Raw genomic sequence first — 26,376 nt, 5'->3', positions numbered from 1 at the left:
CTGGACTCTAAAGCCACTGCTCTTTATACTGTTTGGTATTCACAACATACTGTCTCTAGCAGAATCCAAACCTATCATATTCATGGATAGATTTCAGAGCTATATCTCATATGTTTCAAACCCATAGGTGTCAGTTCCCTATCTGCAGAAAAGCCTGCCCAGATGGCACATGTTTCTACCATTGCTGATGACCTCTTTCTGTAGTAGAGTCAGACTGAAGCATTCTAACCATTGTCACACTCAACTGCTAATTGCCCCTAGTCCTGGCTCCCACCCAGCCCACTTTGTTTTCCCAGGGCCTCCAAATGTATGATCCTGAAGGTGTGAACACTGTCTGTGGGCTTGGTGCTAGTTTCCAGCTTGCCTGCTGCCCAATGTCTATTAATCCTAGCCTAACTATTTTCAAGTCTTGAGATTGTGTTCTCATTGTCATAAGCAGGCTTGGAGGAGAGCCAGGAGACCTCATGGTACAGGAGACAGAGCACTGTGCCTGAATGTGCTTTGTCCTTGCTGTGTGACTTACCATTGCTGGGGCTGTAAGGAATCCCTTCACTGTCTGAGTCTTAGTTCTTCATGAGCAAAAAGGGGATAGTAATAACTCCCCTCTTTTTTTTTTGGATGAGCAAGAGACTCATATGATACTAGTATCCCAGAAACTTTATAAACCATGGGCATTGTACAAATTTAAGTTTGGTGGGTGAAAGAGAATGATCCCATCTCCTGGAAAAGCTTTCCTTCAAAAGGGGTGGAAGCCAGCACACATGTTCTAAGTAGGAAACCATGAGCTCCCTCTGGCCTGCCAGGTTCTGTTTCACTTGAGCAGGCTTGGTCTCTGTCCCACACGCACCCCCCCCCCCCTCCGAATAGCATGGCTGTGTTTCTTGGCTTGGATTACTGAGATAATTGCTCCCAATCTTCCATTTCCAGTGAGCATGAGCCTGTTAGACCTGAACGACAGCCACTGGCTGAAGCCTTCTGAAGGCTCTGATTGGGTAGACTGTGTTTGGCTCAGCTGAATTTGCTTGCTGGTTATGTAAATATTAGGGTTGTTAATCTTTATTAGAGGGTGTTAGCCAAGAAAAATTACATTTTTAAAAACCCATATATTAACATGGGAAAAAAGTAAAAGTAAATCAAGCAAAATTTAACAATTTTGATGTCCTAAAAGCTTCCAGTGAAGACTAAAAAGGCTCAAGTGTGTATTTGTTCAATAAATAAGACTGTGGCTTCCAATCCTTTTTGAAAGTGGGGCATAGATCTTAAATAAAAAAGCCAATTTTCATTTTAGAATAGAAAAATCGGAACAATAAGAAGGTATCAATTTCACTGTCATTTAATAGGTTTGCATTTGCAAGTCAGTTTTTGTGGATTCTTTTCCCCACATAGACTTTCTGTCTTTAATTTGCATTTATATTTTCATATTGTAAACTTTTTACTGAAGTATAACGTACATCCAGAAAAGTACACAAATCCTAAGCTCAGTGATTTTTTACCTAGTGAACACACTTGAGTAACTAGCATATAGATCAAGACACTGGCCCCCCAGTGTCCCCTTCCATTTATCAGTCCCTCCCTTTGAGGCCAATCTCCAGGGTGACTTCCAGCACCTTAAGATTAGTTTGCCTGTTTTGAAACTTTATATAAGTGGAATCTTCAAGTATGTACTATTTCGCGTCTCTCTTCTTTTGTCCAACATTACACGTGTGGGATTAATCCGTGCTGAGTGTAGCAATTACATGTCACGTTCATTACTATGTAATAGTCTACTGTATATATATGCTGCAATTTATTTATCCATTTTACTGTATAAGGTACTTGAGTATTTGAGTTGTTTCCAGTTTGGGGCTATTATGAATAAAGCTGCTGTGAACACTTTTGTGTAGGTCTATGGATGAATACATGTAGTCAGTATTGTGGAGTATGTATCTAAGAGAGTAATTACCAGGCTATAGGGTATGAGCATTAGCTTTAGTTAAATCCTGCCAAATAGTTTTCCAAAGTAGTTGTAAAAATTTACATCTCCACTAGCAGGAAGGATACTTCCAGTTGCTCCACATCTTTGCTAACAGTTGGTATTATTTGTCTTTTCTGTTTTAGCTCTTCTGGTAGGTATGTGGTAGTGCCACATTATGGATGGCTTTTGTTTTGTTTTGTATTTGTATTTCCTGGATGGTGAATGAAGTCAAGAACATTTTCATGTGTTTATTGACCATTTGGGTGCTGTCTTTTGAAAAGTGCATCTTTGGTTGTTTTGCCTTATCTTTGCTATTGCATTATCTGCATTTTTCTTATTGAGTTGTAGGAGTTCTTTATATATTCTGGATATGAGCCCTTTGATAAGTGTATTGTGAATATCTCCTTCTAGTCTGTGGCTTGCCTCTTCACACTCTTCGTGGTGTATTTTGATGAATATACATTAATAATTTTAATGTAGTCTAGTCTTTAAAATATTTTCTTTTTTAAAAAAAGATTTTATTTATTTATTTGACAGAGAGAGACACAGCGAGAGAGGGAACACAAGCAGGGGGAGCGGGAGAGGGAGAAGCAGGCTCTCCGCCGAGCAGGGAGCCCGATGCGGAGCTCAATCCCTGGACCCTGGGACCATGACCTGAGCTGAGGGCAGACGCTTAACAACTGAGCCACCCAGGCGCCCCCAAAATATTTTCTTTTATTGTTAGTGGTTGTTGTGTCCTGTTTAAGAAATCTTTGTCTACTCTAAATTTTGTGCTGAAAAAACTTTACTGTTTTAACTTTTTACATTCAGATCAGTACTGTATTTGAAGGTGCTTTTCTTGTGTGGTGAGGGAAAGATTCTTTTATTTTTTTCTTCCTGTTTTGGTATCCAGTTGGCTTAGAGTCACTTGTTGAAAACACCATTCTTTCCCCACAGCACTGTAGTGTCTCCTTTGTCATAAGCCAAGTGACCATATTCATTTGGTGATGAATCTTACCTGTCTGTCCCTATATTGTACTCCCTTTGTACCTCCATTGTTACCTGAACTAATCTCTAGTGACCTCAACTTGGATAGCCGTATTTGCATAGTAACACCCAAACTGGGCACCTGCTGAAGCCCTTGGTTGACCCACCCAAGTTCTTAAGTATCTTGAGATGCTGTCCTGACGCTCCAGGGTCCGCCACTTCGCTGTGTCTTTGTCAAGAGAGAATGGATTTTTTTTTTCATATAATGTCATCAATTTATTGGGATCTTGGGCTCCTTCTATGGCCAAAGGTCTAGCAGTAACATGGAGTTAGGACTGCGGTATAGAGTCTCATAGCTGTCGTGTGTCTTGTTTCAATCAGTAAACAGTCCCAGTTACCACAAGTTTTTGCCACCCCAGATGTTGTATAGCTTTGATCTCATCCACCCACTTTCTCTGTGTGTGAACACAGAATGGCTGGAGATTTTATTTTAGGTTCTTTAATTTCAGTTCTTTTAAAATGGGCATTAAAAACGGAGTCTTCTGTTTTGTTTGTTTAAAATTTTTTTTTTACTTATCTTTGCACATTAAAAAACCATTGTATATAACAGAATAACAGACTTTAGAACCCAGAGATATTAGATATCATTAGTTCAATCTTCTCATGACTAAATAATATTGTGAGATTTCTTTCCCTGGAGATATTTTTAAATGTCTTTTACAATCACAGGAAGTCAGAGTTGGAAGAGAACTGAGAACCGTGTGAGGCCAGCAATCTCATTCTACAGATGAGGAGCCTGAGACCCTGAGGACTCAAGTGGCTGGATCACAGTGCTGTGATAAGATTCTGGGTCTCTAGACTTCGCCATCTGAGGGTCTTTTCTTGTGTAGCCAAGGCTGCTTCTTACTTTGAATTTTGCTTCATTATTGTTATCCAGGGACAGCCAGGAATTTCTCATAGAGTCCGTGAATGTGCTTGTCATGAGACATTAATCTGTGCCAGAATTTAAGGTAACATAGAAATAGCCAAAATGTAATTTGGGCAAGAGCCATGAATCCCGATGGGAGTGGGCTGGGATAAGTAGTTCTGTTAATAAAACCTTTCCACATCAAAAGTGTGAGTCAGATTCAGTATATGAATACCATCAAGAAGCTACACACAGAGGGAGTTTAATTTTAGTACAAATAATCACCTGTTTGCATCTCTCTTCAGAAATAAAGGGGGTGGAAGTTGTTATGTCTTTCAAATTAGATTGATTACTAAAAAAAGGAAAACAATCTGGAGGACAGTTATTTTCCTTGTGGAGTCCTGTCCTGTGTACCATCTATTTCTAGTGAAGCTTGAACTTCCAGTTTAAAAGCAGGTGGAAGTGGAGAGGGTGTGTTTACTCCCCTTTGCCTTAGCTGCGTTCAGGAAATTCCTTGCCTAACCCTTTCCCCTGCAAGTACCTGCCTCAGCTCTTTCCTGAGGCCTGTTGCTCTGGGCTGGTCTACAGTCGGGCAAAGATGGCAGTGGATGTAAGCCAGAGGAAGCCTCCTATGACGGTGTACAAAGCTTTTCTTAAGAAGAAGGGAAGCCAAAGGAGTCAGCCGTCCTCCTGATAATTGGAGCTCCCCTCTTCTGCTCATATTTCTCTAGGGAGGCCTGAGGCAAGAAAAGAGGCTCAGAGATGTACCTTATGGAGTTCAGTAATTATTCTGTCCACCATATTCTGGTTTGCTCCTGCCCCTTCAGTGTCACCTCCACCTCTCCCTCTGATCCTTAAGGTCCCAAGCAGAGGAATTTGTGGGTGAATGAAGAGGATGGAGAAGGTGGGTGTGTGTTACAACCTCCCCTGGGCTTTGTGTCTAGTGACAGTAAGGACCCTGATAGAGGGAGCCTTATGGGGAAGACAGTCCACCCTTCTTGGGAAGCTCCCAGTCTAATCAGAGACAATGATCACTTATATGGTGCCCTCTGCTGCAAAATAGTACCTGAGCTGGGGTCACTTTGTTACCTCTTGGATGCTGGCACCAGTCCTAGGGAAGTACAACAGGGGGAAGAAACAGGATCTGAGCCGACATGGTGATTCTGACCTCTCTGGACAGGCCATTGTCCATAAAGGCGTTCATGTGTTGATTTGAAAAGCACTCCTGAGCTTCTCTTCAGAGATTTGTGTCTGAAGGGGATCTTCATTCCTGGAATTCACTGAAAGCTCTGCCTGACATGCCCTCTGCAACTCATCATGTTAATGGGAAGGGAGGGCTGGAAGCCAGCCAGGTGCCCTACCCCGAGCCATGTCAGGATGGCTGTATTGATTGAGAGTCTGACGGAAGGTTACTGCAATGGACGGGGGTTCACTGACAGTGGAGGAATAAAGCTCTGGCCCCGAAGCCTATCTTCTTAACTGGGCTCTCAGCCAGGGCTTCCTTGCCAACTCTCTACTCCTCCGAGTCCATCTTGCACACCCAACTAGATCTGGCTTCCCTGAACACCACTTAGTCAAACTCCCCAATTGCTTAAAAACCCTTAATGGGTCCTCTTGGCCTGGACTCAAGGCCCTGTAGAATCAGGTGCACATCCACAAAGAGTAGCCTTTCCAACCTTATCACTGATTCAGCCCACTCTCTGGAGCAAAGCCCATTGTGTTGTCAGATGTGTTCTGTTCACAGTCCCCAGAAAACACCAGGCTTATTTGTACCTTTGTGCTTTTCCCAGGTTGTCCCATGTTGTTTGCTGTTCCACCTGTGCACATCTACTCCATCCTTCAGTATTTGACTCTTTTATCTTCCCTGCTCATTTAGCTATGCAGTAACTCACTTCTCTTGTGTGCACTAAGCCCCTTGAGTGGAGGAACCCCTGTAGCCCCCAACACAATGCTGAATGTGAGATGGGCACACATTGCTTCTTGGGTGAATGTGGAGAGATGGATACTTGAAATAATGAACACTCTCTAGGCAACTTACTATTATTTCCTTCTTGACCTGGTGTCCATGCACCCATTTTAGTTTTTTATTTTTATTTATTTTTTTAATTTAAATTCAATTAGCCAACATATAGTACATCATTAGTTTCAGATGTAGTGTTCAATAATTCATCAGTTGTGTAGAACACCCAGCCATGCACCCATTTTAAAGTGATGTTTGGAGATGTTTAATGGGATAAAGGGAATAGAGGCAGATGCCTCAGAAAGGTTTCCAACAAAGTGGTCAAGAACAGGATTGAAACGGAGCAGGTGCTAAAGGCAAAAACAAAAACAAAAACTCCAAAGAAAACAAGAAATTGGATTTAACACATCTTAAAGATGTAAGATAGGTGTATAGGGTTGAATAAGTGTCCTCTGAAGTTCATGTCTACCTGAAACCTCAGAATATGACCTTATTTGGAAATCCGGTCTTTGCAGATGTCATTAGTTAAGGTAAGGTAGGTCATACTGGATTAGGGTGGGTTCTAAATCCAATGGACGACATTCTTATAAGAGCAGAGGACACAGAGAGAAGAAGGCCATGCAAAGGTGGAGGCAGGGATGAGTGAGATAGCTACAAGTCTGGGAATGCCAGGGATTGTCAGGAGCTACAGAAATTAAGAAGAGACAAGCAAGGATTCTTCCCTAGAGCCTTAGGTGGGAGCATGGCACTGCTGACACCTTGATTTTGGACTTCTGGCCTGAACTGTGAGAGAATACATTTCTGGTTTTTTGTCTTTTTTTTTTGTTTGTTTGTTTTGTTTGTTTTCTTTGTTTTTCTTTTCTCTTTTGTTTTAAGCCATTTAGTTTGTGATATTTTGTTTTGGTAGCCCTAGGAAATCAATACAGTGGAGTCCAGTCATGGGCAGAGCCATCCCTATGAGGTATAGGAAGGAGAAATCACACCAGGCAGGTCTGTTGGTTGCTTCCAATTTTTATGCAGGAGAAATTTGGTTAAAATGATCATCAGGAATAAGGGAGGTGTTTGCTAGGAAGAGGGCATGGGGAGGGTTGTATTATGGTAACCTTGTGAAAAAGTGGATGGGGTGTGGGTTTGTTTTGATGCAAGGGAAGAAGGAGAAGAGAGAGAAAGTGCTAAACTACCCAAGTTGGCTTTCCTAAGGAGTGCCGTGTATGAGACTGCCTTCTCTTTCTGGGACCCTAGGCAGCTCTGGCTCTCTGTCCTCAAAGCAGTGAGAACCCCATAAAGTAGAGGGTGGGACAAGAAACAGCTCTGCCCTTACAGGATGTTTGTAGGTGCTACTTCCGTGGACCCTTCTCTTCCTCCTCAGTGTTAGAGGTGATGAGGTGCAATGGGATGTGCATGGGACGCCTAGCCCATTTCCATCTATTGTCACTGTTCTATTTGAGCAAGTCCGTCCCCCTCTCAGAAACTTGCTCTTCTCCCTTTTGCAGAAGGCGTATAAGTTGATGTGTGCATTGAAGAAGAACACTTTGTAAACCTTAAAATGCTATATAATAGTCTCCCCAGGACTGAACAGGAAGACAGGCAAATTCCTTGTGCTTTGAGGTCTGGGGTGGCTCACACCCTGTGTGAAAAATAATGCAGTTTTCAGTATGAGATGATACCAGAAGGTTCTGGATATGGATGATGGTGATGGTTGTACAACAACGTAAATGTACTTAATGCCGCTGAACTGTATGTACACTTAAAAGTAGTTAAAATGCTAAATTTTGTGTTGTGTATATTTTACCAAACACATAGAAAAATCACAAGCACCTCCCCACAAAAAACAGCGATGCAAATACTGGACAAAGCTGACATTCAAGTAAATCTGTCACTCTGGGTGTTATAGGGCAATTATTGCACTTTGTGGTGAATGCTCATATTTACAGTCATTATGAGGAATTAGCCCTGTTTACCAGGACTCAATTAACACAATGGATTATGGTTATTACTTTTGGATGGCTCTAGAAATTCCCATGGGAGTGGGTAAATTAGATCGCAACAATTGGAATTGGGATGATCCGTAAACTGTACTTAATAACATGGGATCTGGCTCTACCTCTGCCCCAAGTAGGGCATACCCCCACCTCAGCACTATTCTTTCCTCTTTCTTCTTCCCTTTGGTACCCAATTTACTCTTTATCCCAGGAGGTCAGGGTGCAAGTGGGTTTACAGCTGCAGCACCGAAACATGGGAGTCCCATGTGGCTTCAGGCACTTGACCAAAAATATCCCATGCCATCACAGACCCTGGTCCTCTGGCCCAGACTTTGCTCCCGGAAGCCAGAACTATTTGCACACCTCCCAGAACATTTCATTCTGCAGGCCTGTGGGCTTCCACATCAAAGCCTTCTAGGATTACCTCCCAATTTTCTCCTCTTCCTAGCTCTGAGCTGCTTCCGAAGATCAAAACCACAGGCATAAATACTGCCCGATGGCCTCTCAGTTTCTGAGGAGTCCCCCATAGGCTGACGGCCCAGAGAATAATTCAGAAAGTGGCTGAAAGATGGACATCTTCTGGATTGAGAAGTTGTTTCATTTTAGCACAAAATAAAATGCTTACATTTTCATGTTCAAATATGGAAACCTGTATTGCGCCTGCTCCAAGTTCTCTCCGAAAGTGATGCAGAACACTGTCTAATGTAGACGTGTCCATGGTGCCTGATGATTCTGAGGCATGCACAGAGCCAGGCAGGGCTCTCAGATGGAACGGCTGCACGTACTTCTGCCTTCAAGGCAGGCGGCCGCTGTCCTGAGAGGGGGCTGGGGATAGGGAAAATCCGTGCCTTCCTTGTGGGCTTCTTCTTGTTGAATTTTGCTCCACAGGTTGGAGGACAAGTGCCAGTCCTCCTAACTAGGCCTTAAAAGTCTGGGTGGAGTGGACTCTCGCTGGAGCCTGTGGAGATTATAAAACAAGAAGCTCACTGCCTTGCGTGGCAGGAGTAGGAGCCAGTGTGAAGGTGTAGGAGTTGGAAGGAAGTTGGAAATCAGCCCCTTGTGGCCCTTCACTTTGAGATTCACAAAGAAAAAAGAGATGTCTCCCCTCTGAAAGGTAAGCGTTTCAATTCATCTGAACTCTGATTATTATAGTCTGCTTTAGCTCCAGTGGCATATTTCCATAATGTATGTAAATTATATTTGAATTCTTGTAAACCCATGCTCTAAGGCAAAATCAAACACCCAATCTTACTCCTGAGGTGGGGCCTTCAGAGCTGGAATACTGCCTAGTGCCCTCTGAAGGGGCTATTATTAGAGTGATAGAGGATGGAGAAGATTGCCTGGAAACTAGAGAAGCACCAACTACAGTTTTGTCTTTTTCTCCTTAGCAAAATGGAACCTCCTTCCTGCACCTGAAGACCTCCCTCACTGCAGGTTATTCCAAAGAAGAAGCAGCTTGACTTCCAAATACCTTTACTGGACATAAGGGTGTCTAAAGGAGATGAGAATGGCTGAGTACCCCCTTCTAGCACTCCAAATCTCTACTTCCTGTTGCTGCTCTGTCCGAAACTACAGCATCCTCACCAGAACCACACAGGGAACAAATGCAAGCCACCCACAATCCCCTTAGCTCTAGTTAAAACATGGCACAGATAAGATGACATTTGAAGATGAGAAGGACAGAAAAATACATGCATAAAAATAAAAAAAAAAAAAAAGCTCTTGTGTTTTCCTGGCACATTGGTATGAGTGCCTGAGAGTGGATGTAGGCCAGAAGGTTACATGGGCACTCCAGCGCTGGCCCCAGAAGATATTCCTGGCAAACCTCTTCAGAGGGAGGATGTGAGCAGGCAATGGAAGCATCCAGGAGGAGTAAGCAGCTACTGCAGGACTTGCCGATCAATGGGTGCTTGATCATTCACACAGAGGGAAAGAACCAGGAATTCCCTGATAGTGACACTTGAATCATCTTTTGTGTTTCCAGATGCATTAAAAATAGAGAGGAACCGCCAAGCATGGAATATATGAAGTCTTACAGAGAAGAGTGGTAAAGTATTTGTTTTGACAAATCACCTTGCAAGTGATATAAAAGCAGTATGGAGAAAAATGTCCTCACCTAATGCTGCATTAGAATGTGCGTCCTATAGCCTAAATCTGTTCATGACATTAAAATATATTTTTATTGGTGTTTTTATAGGTGTTTATAAGCTGAATGCACTCCAGAAAATAGGAGCGAAAAATAGTTTCTAAGACACGTAAAAGGCTCTAGAATTGGAGTTGCATAAGAAGTAAAAAGAAACAATATAAAAGTAGAAGAAGAAAGGTATAAACATTACAACAGGACATAGAACTATCTTAGGACCTTTACTGAGGGATCAAAAACATTGGATAAGTCTATAAAAGCCTCTGAGAGGCTGTAGAAAAAGCTAGATCATGTAGAGTATTGATGTCCTTTTGGGAGTTTAAAACAAAACACCTGAGTTATTCATGAAAGTAATATCTAAAGATCTTAAAGGACTATAAAGTGTAGTTTCACAGTTCACAAAGAGAGACCGAGTTCTAGGCACCCTTCCCTCTATTCTGGACAGTGGTAGAATTCTGGGTATATCCTGAGAAGATGCGGAGACAATTTCAGAGGATTTCTGGCTGAAGAAAGCATACTGTTGGCTGTCTTGAGCTCGGTCCCTTTAAAGTCAGAAGTGACCACCCTTGGGCTGGGTAGCCCTTACCGTGGACCTCACATAGTTCACCCACAGGCTTGCTCCGAGCCAACTTCCAAGCTCTGTGCTCCTCCTCCTGAGCTCATCTGTATGTAGTCTTGCTCCTGGGCTACTTGACTGATTTTTACTAAGGATTTGCTTCCATCTTTGCATGACCAAGCCTTGGCTAAGCCACTCTTTCTGTTGACTCAGTTGCAATGTCTACCTCTGCTGGGGATGGTCATAGCTTTCATAGCTGACACACAGCCCAGCTTGAACCCGATCTCTTCTTTGGTCGTTGTGAGTAGCAAGAAGCACTATCTTTTGGAATCACTGCAGAACTCACGCACTTAAATGCACAATGTCAGTTTCTATGGCTATCGCTGCATCCAGATTGGACAGTGCCCTTGGCTGAGACATCCTTTACCTCTGTTTCAGATAAACTCAGCTGGCATTTAAAATCTCAGTGCACTTCCTCCACCTTGTCCAGAGGAAAGTAAAATGAAAGACTTCATCAAGAAATGGAGAAGAACCACGTGGTTGGTCACTGCTGCTGCGTGAATCTTGGGTCTGGAGCTTGAAGGTGGCGGTATAAATGTAGCTAGCGCTGCTACTGCGTTTGCTTGACGCACCTTTAAAATGTACAGTGTAGTTCACCTTTCAGGGCTGGAATGGTATTTCAAAAATAGATTCAAACGATGCTCAAGTGTTTGGTTCTAACAGAGCCAGGGATTCTGTCCTGAAATGCATCCTGCCGCATGGGGAAAGGACCCAGTCTTCTATGTCTCTTGCTCCAAACCCTTCTCTCTTCCAGAGGCTGGAGAAAAATGTGGGTCTACGTCTTGAAATAATGTGCCCTGAACAAGAATCATTAACCTGTAGAAAACCTGTATTACTTTGAACAAATTCTCAGTTTACGGAAGCCTATGGAAATAGCAAAAACAAGCATGAAAAGAAGCAGTAACTTTAGCAGTCATAAACTAAGCGGATAACCTGAAAAATAAAGTTGTATGTGCCCAAAACTATATTTAATTAGTTTGGCCTTTTTTTTCCCCCCATCCTTTTCCTCTTTTACATTTCTTTTCTAAAATTAAGTGCTCTTTCATGATCTACTTAATATTGTCAAAGATGTCAAGTCCAGAAATTAGGATGGCTTTTCTTGAGTAATAAACAAGCGGCAGCATGGCGAGGTAGAAACAGCTTGGGTTCTAGTTCTGTCCTTGCTGCTAACCCTGGGCACCTCTCTGGGCCTCTCTTTTTATATCTATAAAGTAAAGGGGCTCTTGGGAGTGCCCTTCTGGCTCTAAAATCCACCAACTCTGTACTGTGCATGGTTTCCTCTGTCTGGAAGTTTCTATGTTTCTCATAAACTGTCATAAGAGCCAGAGTTCAGGAGGAAGGGAAACTTGGTGACTCCATTTGTGACAATGTTCAGCACTTTTAAATGCAAATGTAGGTAATTAATTTGTCATCATTGCTTGAATATATTATACTTTAAAACCACCGTATTCTAAAATATAATCTTTAGAAAAACAAATTTGTAATGGAAAATAAATAATTGTTACCGCTTGTCTCAAACCCTGCAGGGCCCCTCAATCATCACCTACAGCATGGTTCTCAACCCTGGCTATGCATTAACATCACCCAGAGAGCTTTTAAATATACCGGTGCCTGCCCTCCCACCTCAGAATTTCTGATCTAATTGGTCTGGTGTGGGGCCCGATACCAGTATTTTAAGAGTCAAGTTAAGAACCAGTGGCCTGCAAAATAATTTCAATTTCTGGGGCTGGTGTCTAAGATCTCCCAGGGGTGACTCACACCTATTGGCCTCTATGCTGACTGACCACCTGTGGTCCCCTCCAGCATGCCATCATGTTCACAGTGTTGTTTCACATTTCCGTACCTTTGCACCTGCTCTCATGGCCTGGAATGCCATCACTCCATGAGGCCTGCCTATTCTTTCCTGCAGGTTTCTTTGTTAACATAGTTCCTATAATACTTTTGTAATGGCCTGCTTTGTAGTCATCTTCCTATATTGTAAATATTTTATCCATAATTGTATGTATTTGTATTCATAAATCTGATCATCTCTCTCTCATGTTTAAAACTCCCGAGTGGCTTCTCATTATTCTAGGAATAACATCCACACCTTTTACCTTACCTATAAGGCTCTATGTAATCTGAACCTTCCTCTTTCTCAGACCTCTTCTCTGAAACACTTCCCACTTGTTCACTTCACTCCAGCCTTACCAGTGTTCTGTTCCTAAAACATGTCGAGCTTGCTCTCATCCCAGGGCTTTTGCAATGTTGTTCCTTCGACCTGGGACCTCTCTCATCCTTTCATTTGACTCCTTCCCAATATTCAGACTTTAGCTCAAATGTCACTTCCTTATAGTGGCCTTTCCTGACCACCATAGCTCAAGTAACACACCCCATCCCACTCTTCACTCTCTATCCTACCGTTTTTATGGCCTTTTAGGACTTATACTATCTGAAATGATAATTTTATTTTGTACACATGAGTACTGAAAAACTCCTATTACTGGAACATAAGTTCTATGAAGATAGGAACTTTCTCTGTCTAGTAGGGACTCAATAAATATTGAATGGATGAATGCTATTTGTCTCTTCTATAAGATATGCTATTTGTCTCTTCTATAAGATAATGCTATGCCTATGACTAGAAAGAAGGTGTCAATAAGTGTTTGATGAATAAATGTTTACATGTCATAGACATTTCTCCTTAACAGTATGATCAAACATCTTTAAATAACACTAGTAAAAATTAGTCTGACATGCATCTGCGTTATTAACATCCAGTTTAAAAAAAAAAAACAGAAAAGGATATATTTTTCTTTTTATAAGAAAATTAAATTCTGTCCATAACTTCATAATCTTCATTTCTAGTACCCACACCAGTGGGGGCTCCCCCTCTCTAGCAAATAACAAAGCAAATAACAAAGGAAAGAGATTGCTCAGGGAGCCAATTTTGCCTAGAAGCCCCAGATTTAAACTGAAACCACTGCTCTGAGCCAAGATGAGAGGAAAACAGTTTTTTTCTGAACATTCAAATCAGGGGCTTTCCAAATAGGTGATTGGACAAGTGAAGGTGGAGAATGGGCAGTAATGAGAGAGGAACCACTGGGCTTTGCATCCAGAGTCTGGGCCCAGAGCTCCCCTTAGCCCTTTACCTGCAGTTTACCCTGACTTCTAGGTCCCTTATGAAATCATTGAGGAGGAGATCCTGGTCGCTGATGGTGATGGTGGTAATTGTAATCTCTTCTCTCCAGTTTGGCTCTTACCCTGGCATACCTAACCTGGCATACAGAATATCTGGGCAGGTTGTCACAATCTTTAGGAGCAAGTGTGGAGCCACACAGGACTCCCTAGAAAACAGGAGTCAAGTATAGTCTGAGAAGAAAGGTATAGCATGTCTGTTTTCCCATGGATCAAATGAGGGGTTGAGCTAGATAGTCTTTAGTGTTTCCTCTGTTTCTAACCTGCTCAGTCTGTAAGAATATGTAAGCATTTTGTTACTGAAGTGATCAATATCCAAACTATAGGTAAAGGGTAATCCAGTTAGCCTTTTCATCTGGTGGTTCTTTCAGCACACATGGCTGTTATCCTCTGTGTAAAATTCCATGATGCTTTTTGGTCTGCAGAATACCATGTGGCAAATTGAGGTCATAAATTACCGTTGCGGTGAGGTCTGGTTGGGATGCTGCAGAGCCGCATTGTCCCATACAGTAGCCACTACCCACATGTGGATATTAAAGTTAAAATTTGTTAAAATTAAAATAAAATTAAAAATTCAGCTTCTCCATTGCATTAGCTTCATTTCAAGTGATCAGTAGCCACATGTGACTAGCGAGTGAGGTCTGTATTGGACAGAACAAATCTGTTCATTTCCATCATCATAGAAAGTTCTCTTGGACAGTGCTGGTTTACAGGGAACCCCTGCTGAGGATGAGAGAAGTCTAGTTAGAGAGCTGCTAAGACCCTATCCATTTGCAAGGCTGAGTGATTCTGTGGCTTTGTATTGGGAAGTTCATATTTCTGCTCTTCCTCTGCTGAAAGTCTTTGGTCTGCAAAGGTGCTGAGCTGGTGCAGAGGGACAAAACAACTGCAGAGTTCCTGTCTGCCAGATTAAGAGATGATGAGATGCTACCGGAAAGCCTTTTAAAAAGCTGAAGACTTACATGAGTATAAGGCATGACGATTGTGAAGTGAACGTATTAGACACAAAGGCAGCTTGGTCCTGGCTCCTCCTTGACTTCCATCCCTCCAGCCCAAGCAGAGTGAAGATGGATTTGAAGCAGTAGGTTTTGGTTGCCATTGGCAACAGAATCTCCACCTGGTCCAAGCTCTGGGAACCTCAGTTAGACAATGTGGGAGAGTTCAGGAAAGAGCATGGAGAGCTGATTTCTGCTAGGGAGAGTTGTGTTTGTGTTGGCTTTAAGGGAGCCCCCAGGTGGTGGTGACCTCCCTTTATGAGAGGTCATGAGGTGGGCCTGAATGAGGGGCTCAGCCAGGTTCAAAAACTAGGGGAAGCCCTCTACCTAGGGAGAGGATTAGTGGTGCTACCTTCTTTCCCAGGTGAAGAGGGAGCTCACAGAAAAGGTGACTCTTTGTCTACCCTCTCTCATGTCTTCCCTCTCCTTCCTCTCATGTCTTTTCATCTTGGTTTTAACTCATTACATCCTGTCATGACAACATAGTATGTTAACTGTTGTATAAAAGGCATTACTTTTGATGAATGTGGTGACTACATTCACATGCCCTCTGTTTAGGTTAGGTTTCATGGGCCTCTGATGGAAGAGGACTCTGGGAAGGATTTGGAAGGTAACTTCATCTGTTGCCATTGTGAACACTACCTCCAAGCACATGACACTGTGCTGGAGCTGTAGGAAACCAGTGATAAAGGCACAAACTCCCAAACAAAGGCCGGTGTATTTAGAATACATAATAAGAGAGTACAACTCTACATGTTGACTCTTGGGTGTACAGTCATAGGCTATGAGCTACATGGGCCTTGATTCAGATTTTATTTATTGACTTATTATCTTTGGGCTCCATTAGCCTCAGTCTACTCATATGTAGAATGGAAATAATAATGCCTCACTCACAGAGATGTTGTAGGAATGAGTGATGTATAAAGGACCAAGCAGAAGGCTTGACACATTGAGTCACTTAACAAATTATTTCCACTCTCTTTATGAGGGGTCAGAACTATGATTTGGATGGGAGTGATGGAACAACTAAACAACTATGGGAATTGGGAATCACTACCCTTTACAATCGATAAGGTAGGGATAGGGGTGGGTTTGGCTTACTGGTCCTCCCTATAGGATGAGTTATGAAGGAGCCTATATCTCTTTAATCCCGAGTCAGTGGTTGATGTTTTAGCAGCCATAGCTTCTCTCCAGCTGTGGGCTATAGTTAGACAGGGGCTGATACTTGTAGACAATCTACAACTACTCCTGCAGTGAAATTCCAGAGACTGACAGAGGGGCAGCATGTGTACTTTTGTGGGGAGGGGAGGAGGATCTCCATGGCTCCCTGGTGCCTCACATTCAGTGAAATCCTGCTCTAGTCAATGGTATTGATTGATCTCTTATGGAAATTTTTTTTATTCTTGTTAATCCCCATACATTACATCATTAGTTTTAGATGTAGTGTTCCATGATTCATTTTTTGTGCATAACACCCAGTGCTCCATGCAGAATGTACCCTCCTCAATACCCATTACTGGGTTAACCCATCCTCCCATCCCCCTCCCCTCTAGAACCCTCAGTTTGTTTTTCAGAGTCCATCGTCTCTCATGGTTTGTCTACCCCTCCGATTTCCCCTGCTTCATTCTTCCCCTCCTGCTACCTTCTTCTTTTTTTTTCTTAACATATATTGCATTATTTGTTTCAGAGGTACAGATCTGAGATTCAACCGTCTTGCACAATTCACAGCGCTTACCAGAGCACATACCCTCCCCAGTGTCTATCACCCAGGCACCCCATCCCTCCCACCCCACCCCCCACTCCAGCAACCCTCAGTTTGTTTCCTGAGATTAAGAATTCCTCATATCAGTGAGGTCATATGATACATGTCTTTCTCTGTTTGACTTATTTCACTCAACATAATACCCTCCAGTTCCATCCACGTCGTTGCAAATGGCAAGATCTCATTCCTTTTGATGGCTGCATAATATTCCATTGTGTATATATACCACATCTTCTTTATCCATTCATCTGTCGATGGACATCTTGGCTCTTTCCACAGTTTGGCTATTGTGGACATTGCTGCTATAAACATCGGGGTGCATGTACCCCTTCGGATCCCTACATTTGTATCTTTGGGGTAAATACCCAGTAGTGCAATTGCTGAATCGTATGGTAGCTCTATTTTCAACTTTTTGAGGAACCTCCATACTGTTTTCCAGAGTGGCTGCACCAGCTTGCATTCCCACCAACAGTGTAGGAGGGTTCCCCTTTCTCCGCATCCCCGCCAACATCTGTCGTTTCCTGACTTGTTAATTTTAGCCATTCTGACTGGTGTGAGGTGGTATCTCATTGAGGTTTTGATTTGGATTTCCCTGATGCCGAGCGATATTGAGCACTTTTTCATGTGTCTGTTGGCCATTTGGATGTCTTCTTTGGAAAAATGTCTGTTCATGTCTTCTGCCCATTTCTTGATTGGATTCTTTGTTCTTTGGGTGTTGAGTTTGATGAGTTCTTTACAGATTTTGGATACTAGCCCTTTATCTGATATGTCATTTGCAAATATCCTCTCCCATTCTGTCGGTTGTCTTTTGGTTTTGTTGACTGTTTCCTTTGCTTTGCAAAAGTTTTTATCTTGATGAAGTCCCAATAGTTCATTTTTGCCCTTGCTTCCCTTGCCTTTGGCGATGTTTCTAGGAAGAAGTTGCTTCGGCTGAGGTCAAAGAGGTTGCTGCCTGTGTTCTCCTTTAGGATTTTGATGGGCTCCTGTCTCACATTTAGGTCTTTCAACCATTTGGAGTCTATTTTTGTGTGTGGTGTAAGGAAAGGGTCCAGTTTCATTCTTTTGCATGTGGCTATCCAATTTTCCCAACACCATTTGTTGAAGAGACTGTCTTTTTTCCATTGGACATTCTTTCCTGCTTTGTCGAAGATTAGTTGACCATAGAGTTGAGGGTCCATTTCTGGGCTCTCTATTCTGTTCCATTGATCTTTGTGTCTGTTTTTGTGCCAGTACCATACTGTCTTGATGATGACAGCTTTGTAATAGAGCTGGAAGTCCGGAATTGTGATGCCACCAGCTTTGCTTTTCTTTTTCAACATTCCTCTGGCTATTCGCGGTCTTTTCTGGTTCCGTACAAATTTTAGGATTATTTGTTCCATTTCTTTGAAAAAAGTGGATGGTATTTTGATGGGGATTGCATTGAATGTGTAGATTGCTCTAGGTAGCATTGACATCTTCACAATATTTGTTCTTCCAATCCATGAGCATGGAACGTTTTTCCATTTCTTTGTGTCTTCCTCAATTTCTTTCATGAGTATTTTATAGTTTTCTGAGTACAGATCCTTTGTCTCTTTGGTTAGATTTTATTCCTAGGTATCTTATGGTTTTGGGTGCAATTGTAAATGGGATTGACTCCTTAATTTCTCTTTCTTCTGTCTTGTTGTTGGTGTATAGGAATGCCACTGATTTCTGTGCATTGATTTTATATCCTGCCACTTTACTGAATTCCTGTATGAGTTCTAGCAGTTTTGGGGTGGAGTCTTTTGGGTTTTCCACATAAAGTATCATATCATCTGCAAAGAGTGAGAGTTTGACTTCTTCTTTACCAATTTGGATGCCTTTTATTTCTTTTTGTTGTCTGATTGCTGTGGGTAGGACTTCCAATACTATGTTCAGTAGCAGCAGTGATAGTGGACATCCATCCCTGCCGCGTTCCTGACCTTAGGGGGAAAGCTCTCAGTTTTTCCCCATTGAGAATGATATTCGCTGTAGGTTTTTCATAGATGGCTTTTATGATATTGAGGTATGTACCCTCTATGCCTATACTCTGAAGAGTTTTGATCAAGAAAGGATGCTGTACTTTGTCAAATGCTTTTTCTGCATCTATTGAGAGGATCATATGATTCTTGTTCTTTCTTTTGTTAATGTATCGTATCACATTGATTGATTTGCGGATGTTGAACCAACCTTGCAGCCCAGGGATAAATCCCACTTGGTCGTGGTGAATAATCCTTTTAATGTACTGTTGGATCCTATTGGCTAATATTTTGGTGAGAATTTTTGCATCCATGTTCATCAGGGATATTGGTCTGTAATTCTCCTTTTTGATGGGGTCTTTGTCTGGTTTTGGGATCAAGGTAATGCTGGCCTCATAAAATGAGTTTGGAAGTTTTCCTTCCACTTCTATTTTTTGGAACAGTTTCAGAAGAATAGGTATTAATTCTTCTTGAAATGTTTGGTAGAATTCCCCTGGGAAGCCATCTGGCCCTGGGCTTTTGTTTTTTGGGAGATTTTTGATGACTGCTTCAATTTCCTTAGTGGTTATAGGTCTGTTCAGGTTTTCTATTTCTTCCCGGTTCAGTTTTGGTAGTTGATACATCTCTAGGAGTGCATCCATTTCTTCCAGGTTATCTAATTTGCTGGCATAGAGTTGCTCATAATATGTTCTTATAATTGTTTGTATTTCTTTGGTGTTGGTTGTGATCTCTCCTCTTTCATTCATGATTTTGTTGATTTGGGTCATTTCTCTTTTCTTTTTGATAAGTCTGGCCAGGGCTTTATCAATCTTGTTAATTCTTTCAAAGAACCAGCTCCTAGTTTCGTTGATCTGTTCTACTGTTCTTTTAGTTTCTATTTCATTGATTTCTGCTCTTATCTTTATTATTTCTCTTCTCCTGCTGGGTTTAGGCTTTATTTGCTGTTCTTTCTCCAGCTCCTTTAGGTGGAGGGTTAGGTTGTGTACTTGAGACCTCTCTTGAGAAAGGCTTGTATTGCTATATACTTTCCTCTTAGGACTGCCTTTGCTGCATCCCAAAGATTTTGAATAGTTGTGTTTTCATTTTCATTGGTTTCCATGTATTTTTTTAATTCTTCTTTAATTTCCTGGTTGACCCATTCATTCTTCAGTAGGATGCTCTTTAGCCTCCATGTATTTGAGTTCTTTCTGACTTTCCTCTTGTGATTGAGTTCTAGTTTCAAAGCACTGTGGTCTGAAAATAGGCAGGGAATGATCCCAATCTTTTGGTACCGGTTGAGACCTGATTTATGACCTAGGATGTGATCTATTCTGGAGAATGTTCTATGGGGACTAGAGAAGAATGTGTATTCTGTTGCTTTGGGAGGGAATGTTCTGAATATGTCTGTGAAGTCCATTTGGTCCAGTGTGTCATTTAAAGTCTTTACTTCCTTGTTGATCTTTTGCTTAGAAGATCTGTCCATTTCCGTGAGGGGGGTGTTAAAGTCCCCCACTATTATTGTATTGTTGTCAATGTGTTTCTTTGTTTTTGTTATTAATTGCCTTATATAATTGGCTGCTCCCATGTTAGGGGCATAGATATTTACAATTGTTAGATCTTCTTGTTGGATAGACCCTTTAAGTAGGATATAATGTCCTTCCTCATCTCTTATTACAGTCTTTGGTTTAAAATCTAATTTGTCTGATATAAGGATTGCCACCCCAGCTTTCTTTTGGTGTCCATTAGCATGGTAAATGGTTTTCCACCCCCTCACTTTCAATCTGGGGGTGTCTTTGGTTCTAAAATGAGTCTCTTGCAGACAGCATATCGATGGGTCTTGTTTTTTAATCCAGTCTGATAGCCTGTGTCTTTTGATTGGGGTATTTAGCCCATTTACATTCAGGGTAACTATTGAAAGATAGGAATTTAGTGCATTGTATTGCTTGTAAGGTGACTGTTACCGTATATTGTCTGTGTTCCTTTCTGGTCTATGTTGCTTTTAGGGTCTCTCTTTGCTTAGAGGACCCCTTTCAAGATTTCTTGTAGGGCTGGTTTTGTGTTTGCAAATTCCTTTAGTTTTTGTTTGTCCTGGAAGCTTTTTATCTCTCCTTCAATTTTCAATGACAGCCTAGCTGGATAGAGTATTCTTGGCTGCATATTTTTCTCATTTAGTGCTCTGAATATATCCTGCCAGTCCTTTCTGGCCTGCCAGGTCTCTGTGGATAGGTCTGTTGCCAATCTAATGTTTCTACCATTGTAGGTTACATATCTCTTCTCCCGAGCTGCTCTCAGGATTTTCTCTTTGTCTATGAGACTCGTAAGTTTTACTATTAGATGTCGGGGTGTTGACCTATTTTTATTGATTTTGAGGGGGGTTCTCTGTGCTTCCTGGATTCTGATGCCTGTTTCCTTCCCCAAATTAGGGAAGTTCTCTGCTATAATTTGCTCCATTATACCTTCTGCCCCTCTCTCTCCTTCTTCTGGGATCCCAATTATTCTAATGTTGTTTTGTCTTATGGTATCGCTTATCTCTCGAATTCTGCCCTCGTGATCCAGTAGTTGTTTATGTCTCTTTTTCTCAGCTTCTTTATTTTCCATCATTTGGTCTTCTGTATTACTGATTCTCTCTTCTGCCTCATTTATCCTAGCAGTTAGCACCCCCATTTTTGATTGCACCTCATTAATAGCCTTTTTGATTTCTACTTGGTTAGATTTTAGCTCTTTTACTTCTCCAGAAAGGGTTTCTCTAATAACTTCCATATTTTTTTCAAGCCCAGCTAGTATCTTTAAAGTGATGATTCTGAACTCTAGATCTGACATCGTACTAATGTCCGTATTGAGTAGGTCCCTGGCAGTCGGTACTACCTCTTGTTCTTTTTGTTGAGGTGATTTTTTCCGTCTTGTCATTTTGTGCAGAGAATAGATTAATAAGAGAACAAAATGCTAGCAGAGTAACCACGTCCCCAGAAAATATACTCTAAAGAAATCAGAAAAGACCTGAAGCAGTGGAAAAAGAAACGGAAAGAGAGAAAAAAGAAAAAGAAAAAAGAAAAAGATAAAGATAAAAACAAACAAAACAAAACAACAACAACAACAAAAAAAAACCAGAATGTGATCAAATATGATCAGGCTGGTATATAGATCAGTGCCACACACTAGATTTGGGGTGTATTTTGGTCTTTTAGAAGAAAGTGCCTCCCAAAATTTTAAAGAAAGAAAAACTTATATATGTACAAAAATAAGGGTTGATATGATGAAGGGATGGAATATGAGTGTAAAGATGGAAATTATAAAAAATTTTATAAAAGGAATTGATAAGTTGTTTGAAAAAAGAAAGAAGAGGATTTAAAAAAAGAAAAAAGAAAAAAAAGGGAGAGAATGTGATCAGGCAGGGGAGTAGAAAAAACCATATACTAGAGATTTAGGGTATATTTTAATCTGTTAGAAGAAACTATCTCAAAATTTTAAAGAGAGAACAACTTATATATATATGCCAAAAATACGGGTAACTACTATGAAGGGATAGAATATGACTCTAAAAATGAAAAATAAAAATGTTTTTTTAAAAAAAGGGATTGATAAGATGTTGGTTGAAAAAGGGAAAAAGAAAAATTCAAAAAAAAAACAAAACAAAACAGTTAAAAAAAATTAACTTTGAAAGACTAAAGAATCATGGTAAAAAGCCATGAATTCTATGTGCAGTAGTCCCCTAGCGCTGGCATTCTGCCGTTCTCATTGATCGGTAAACTTGGTCTTGGCTGGCTGTTCTCGCTGATCTTCTGGGGAGGGGCCTGTTGCCGTGGTTTCCAAATGTCTCTGCCGGAGGCGGAATTGCTCCGCCCTTGCCCCCTCCCGGCTAAGTCATCTGCTCGGGTTTGCTCTCCGGGGCTTTTGTTCCCTGCGAGCTTTCCGTACAGCTTTGGAGGCGGAGAGTGAAAATGGCGGCCTCCCAATCTCCGCCCCAGAGGAGCCGAGAACTCGGGGCCCCGCTCCTCAGCGAGTCCCCAGAGAAAAGCCGTCAGTCACTCCTGTCTCCCCGGTCTCCGGCCGCACTCCGTGCTCACCCGGCCTGTGACCGCGCGTTTCTATCTCTGGCACCCGACCCCCTGTAGAGCCTCCAAACCCAGCAGATCCCTGCGGTGCACTCCCGCGCGGCTCCTCCCGGGGGAGGAAGGTGAGTCTCCCCAGATCTGCCGCTTGTTGGGTCCCTGCTGGAGGAGCAGTGGCCCGACTGTGCCGCGGATCACGGTTTATGGCCACCCCGAGCTGAGGGCCCGCGCCTGGGCTCCGCCTCTGCAGCCGGCTTCTCTGCTCCGTTACCTGGGAGCTCTGCCACACTCAGGCACCCCCGGTCTTTCTGTGACCCCGAGGGTCCTGAGACCACACTGTCCCGGAGGGTTCCACCCCCCGCTTAGCCACCAGAGTGACGTCCCTCGGCGGAGCAGACTTTTAAAAGTTCCGATTTTGTGCTCCGCGGCTCTATCACTTGCCAGAAGCGACGGAGGCCCCTCCCCCGCCGTCTATCCTCCCGCATATCGCCTCGGATTCACTTCTCCGCACGTCCTACCTTCCAGAAAGTGGTCGCTTTTCTGATGAGAGAGTTGTTGCTCTTCTTTTCTTCGATCTCCTGTTGAGTTTGTAGGTGTTCAGAATGGTTTGACCCCTATCCAGCTGAATTCCTGAGAGGAGACGAAATCCAGGTCTCCTACTCCTCCGCCATCTTGCTCCACCCCCCCATCTCTGATGGAAATTTAGTTCTGTTCGGTGTCTTGTTTTACTATAGAATATGAATGTATATTTGTAGAAAGACAGGGGAGGAGTTATTACCAACAGTGTGCTGCCTTTCCTATCAAGAGGGGAGCAGGTAGGGGAAGAGGTGGGGGGTGATTATCTCTGGGACTCTCAGTTGGCCTGGATGTGGGAGTGGTGTCTTGCTGGAGTGGCACTAGGGAAATGAAGGTTAGAGAGCTCTTTCCACTGAAGAAATGGGAGAAGGAGGTAAGAACAGTCCCAATGTGGGATCAGTGTTCTGAGTACAAGAGGCAAATGCCCATTGTTGGGTATGAAGTGTGGGGTCAGGAGTAGGATTGGCTTGGGTAAAACTCAACCATGAGCATATCTAAGTTCCCTTCTCAGAAAATACCTTGGCGAAGCCTTAGATACCTGATTGCTCTGAAGATGTACTTGGGATATGCAGTAAGAACAAACAAACAAATGACACAGAGACCTAGTCCATCACTCTGGTCCCTTTTCACCATATCTAACTTCAAGATGCCTTTATACCAAGGAAACTTTACCTCCTCCCTGGCATCTCACAAACTTTTCTGAAGAGATCTGTCTTCTCCGAGTGTGATGGAGGGTGTTGAACCACTGGGAAGGAACTTTACAGTTAGTCAACATCCACTGTGTATCAGGGACAATACTGGGCACTTTATTATGTCTTTTTACTTGTCATAACATCCCTCTGACCTATGCATGTAAAATCCTAGTATTAAGAACAGACTCAGAGATGTGGAGTATCCTTCCCAGGGTGAATAAATGGCAGTGCCAGGATTAGAATTCCAGATTTTTAGCCCCAGATCATGGAGAGCCCCTAAATATCATCTTAAGGAATTTGGAATTCTTTTAGAAGGCAACAGGGATTTGTTGACTGTGACCAACAGCTTGATGTATGAGAGAAGACATTTTCCTCTTGAGTACACACAAAGAAATTGTACATCAGTAAAAGAAGTCTCTAAACCTTTCACATTTTTATGAGCCCTTGTGAAACTCTTGGGCTTGGTTCCTCTTTATGCAGTTAAAACTGTATATGCTATCTGGCCCCAGTCTTGGGGTTTCTTGAAGCCTGCAGGGTCTCAGGCTATGAGCCACATCAGCTGCCTTGTCTGAAATATACTTGACAATCTTTCTCAGGTCCCACATTCTTTATGCCACCCCTGCTCTCAGAGGTGATGGATTTGTGCAATGGAGTAATCCTCTGTAGGGTGATTTGGGAGATTGGTCCCCAAACCACTTTTTTGCATGTTGCCCATTTATTCACACTTCTGTCCACCATGAACACATGCTGTGGTGCCCAGCTCAACTGTACACTTCACGTTTTGTTTTGTGTTGCTACTGTTTGGGGGCTTGGGGTATTGATATCTGTAATGAGTTCACTGAGGGAAGAGTCCTCAATTTATACATCCTTGAATACCCTATGCCTGCCAGCATAGGGCTGGGCTTGTAGGATATACTGCATAAATATATACAGAATGAAGGTGATTATCAGGAAGAAACTTCTGAGAGCAGTCCCACGCAGGGGTTGCTTAGAACCAAAGAAGATTTCTCACTAGTTATTGGCTGGTTATTGCTGAAAGGGGCAGGTGAGGGACGTGTTCCCAGAGGCAAAGGGAAGATGTATCAGTTATCTTTTGCTGTGTAACAGAAAACCCAGGCCTTTGGGCTTAAAACAACTGTTTATTTTCTTACAATTCTATGCATCAGTCATTTGGGTTGGGATCAGCTGGGTGGTTCTTCCACTGGTCTTAACTGGGATCACTCATGTGGCTATAGTCATTTGACAGCTTGGTTGGGGCTGGATAGTTAAGATGGCTTCACTAGCATGTCTGGCAGTTGGTGCTAGTTATCAGCCAGGTACCTCTCTCTGTTCATCTTGTGGCATCTCGTCCACCAGAAGACGAGACTAAGTTTCCTCACATGATGGTAGATATGTTCTAGGAGAATAGAAGCAGAAGCTGTAAGACCTTTTGAAGATGAGGCCTGGAAGTCCCATAGCATCTCTTCTGCTATATTCTTTTGGTTTAGGAAAGTCTCATACTAGCACAGATTCAGGGGGCAGGAAGATTAACTCTACCACTTGATGGAAGGAGAGACAGAATTGCATCACATAAATGAAGGAGGGACTGATGGGGCCAGCGTTGGTAAACAGTCTATCATAGGAGGACTTCTGTTTTTCTGACCTTCTCTTAAGTTTGAACTGCATATTTCCTGAGGAATTCCTGCCTGTGAAGAACAAATTAAAATTTGGATTCTCAGGCAGATGGTTTAATAACTGCAAGCAGCATCAGGGTTCCTGAATAAAATGATCTTTCTGGGGTATCTGAGGAAGGTTCTGATGGATGTCCTAAGCATCCTCCCCACAAAACCTTGCATTATTTCCATACATTTAGTAAGGAAGGCAGCTTGGTGGAGTGGAAGAGCATGGGTTTGGGAGTTGGGCAGACCTGGGTTCAGCTAGTCCAGCTTTAGTACTAAGTGACTGGCTATATGGCTTTGAGTAGGTTACTTAACTTCTCTGAAACTTATTTTCCTCATCCATAATTTGAGTATGTCTATTTTGTATGATCGATGCGATGTATCATTCATTCAACAATGGGTGATGATGTTCCGGGAATAATTAGAATCTATTACAAGGAAAGAATGAGCTCAGGTTCCTCATTCAGAGCTCCTGAATCAAGCCAGTCTAACCCCCAACCCCCTCCTTACCTTGGCATGCTGGCCAAAAGGTTTCACATTTCCCCGAGTCTTCAATTTTATTCTGTCATGAGTGTTGTGAGCAGAGAAGGTCAGAATGGGTCCACTTAGCTAATACTAGTCCCTTGCGGAACGGCCAGAGAAGGAAGTTTAAGAAAAATAGCCAGAAAGTCTACCTTATGCAACAAGAAATTCTGCTTGAGTACTGAATGGATAAGCCAGAAATGATGCGCCAAGAATCACATCACTGCTTAAGGCATTAGTGTGGGATTTGGGTACAGAAGACCGGAACCCTGGGCCTTCTAGATCTGAGGTCTTGAGCAAGCCTTTTACCCTAGTTATCTGTAGGGTGGGGATCAGAAGTTTGTTTGGCAAGTTTGTTTAGAACAGGGGGAAAAAATTGCCAAGAGACTAGTAGAGTTCCTAGAATATAGCAGGTTCACAGTAAGTGATAGCTTTGCGATAATTCTCAACCCTGTCAACACC

General features: G+C 42.4%; 1 protein-coding gene and 1 long non-coding RNA gene across 8 annotated transcripts in view; both read left to right on the top strand.

Annotated features, from left to right (window-relative positions):
• The window catches only part of KALRN (kalirin RhoGEF kinase), a 648,894-nt gene that overhangs the window by 115,948 nt on the left and 506,570 nt on the right, over positions 1–26,376 (top strand). The gene's annotated exons all lie outside the window — the stretch shown is intronic.
• Positions 5,932–14,271, top strand: LOC118007008. The gene is made up of 2 exons (XR_004678242.1): positions 5,932–8,883; positions 9,158–14,271. It is a non-coding gene; the product is annotated as an uncharacterized LOC118007008 (long non-coding RNA).

The sequence above is a fragment of the Mirounga leonina genome, unplaced genomic scaffold (genome assembly GCF_011800145.1).
Source record: "Mirounga leonina isolate KUSES-001 unplaced genomic scaffold, KU_Mleo_1.0 Mir_115, whole genome shotgun sequence".
NCBI classification, from domain to species: domain Eukaryota; kingdom Metazoa; phylum Chordata; class Mammalia; order Carnivora; family Phocidae; genus Mirounga; species Mirounga leonina.
This window is presented reverse-complemented; position numbering and strand designations above follow the sequence as displayed.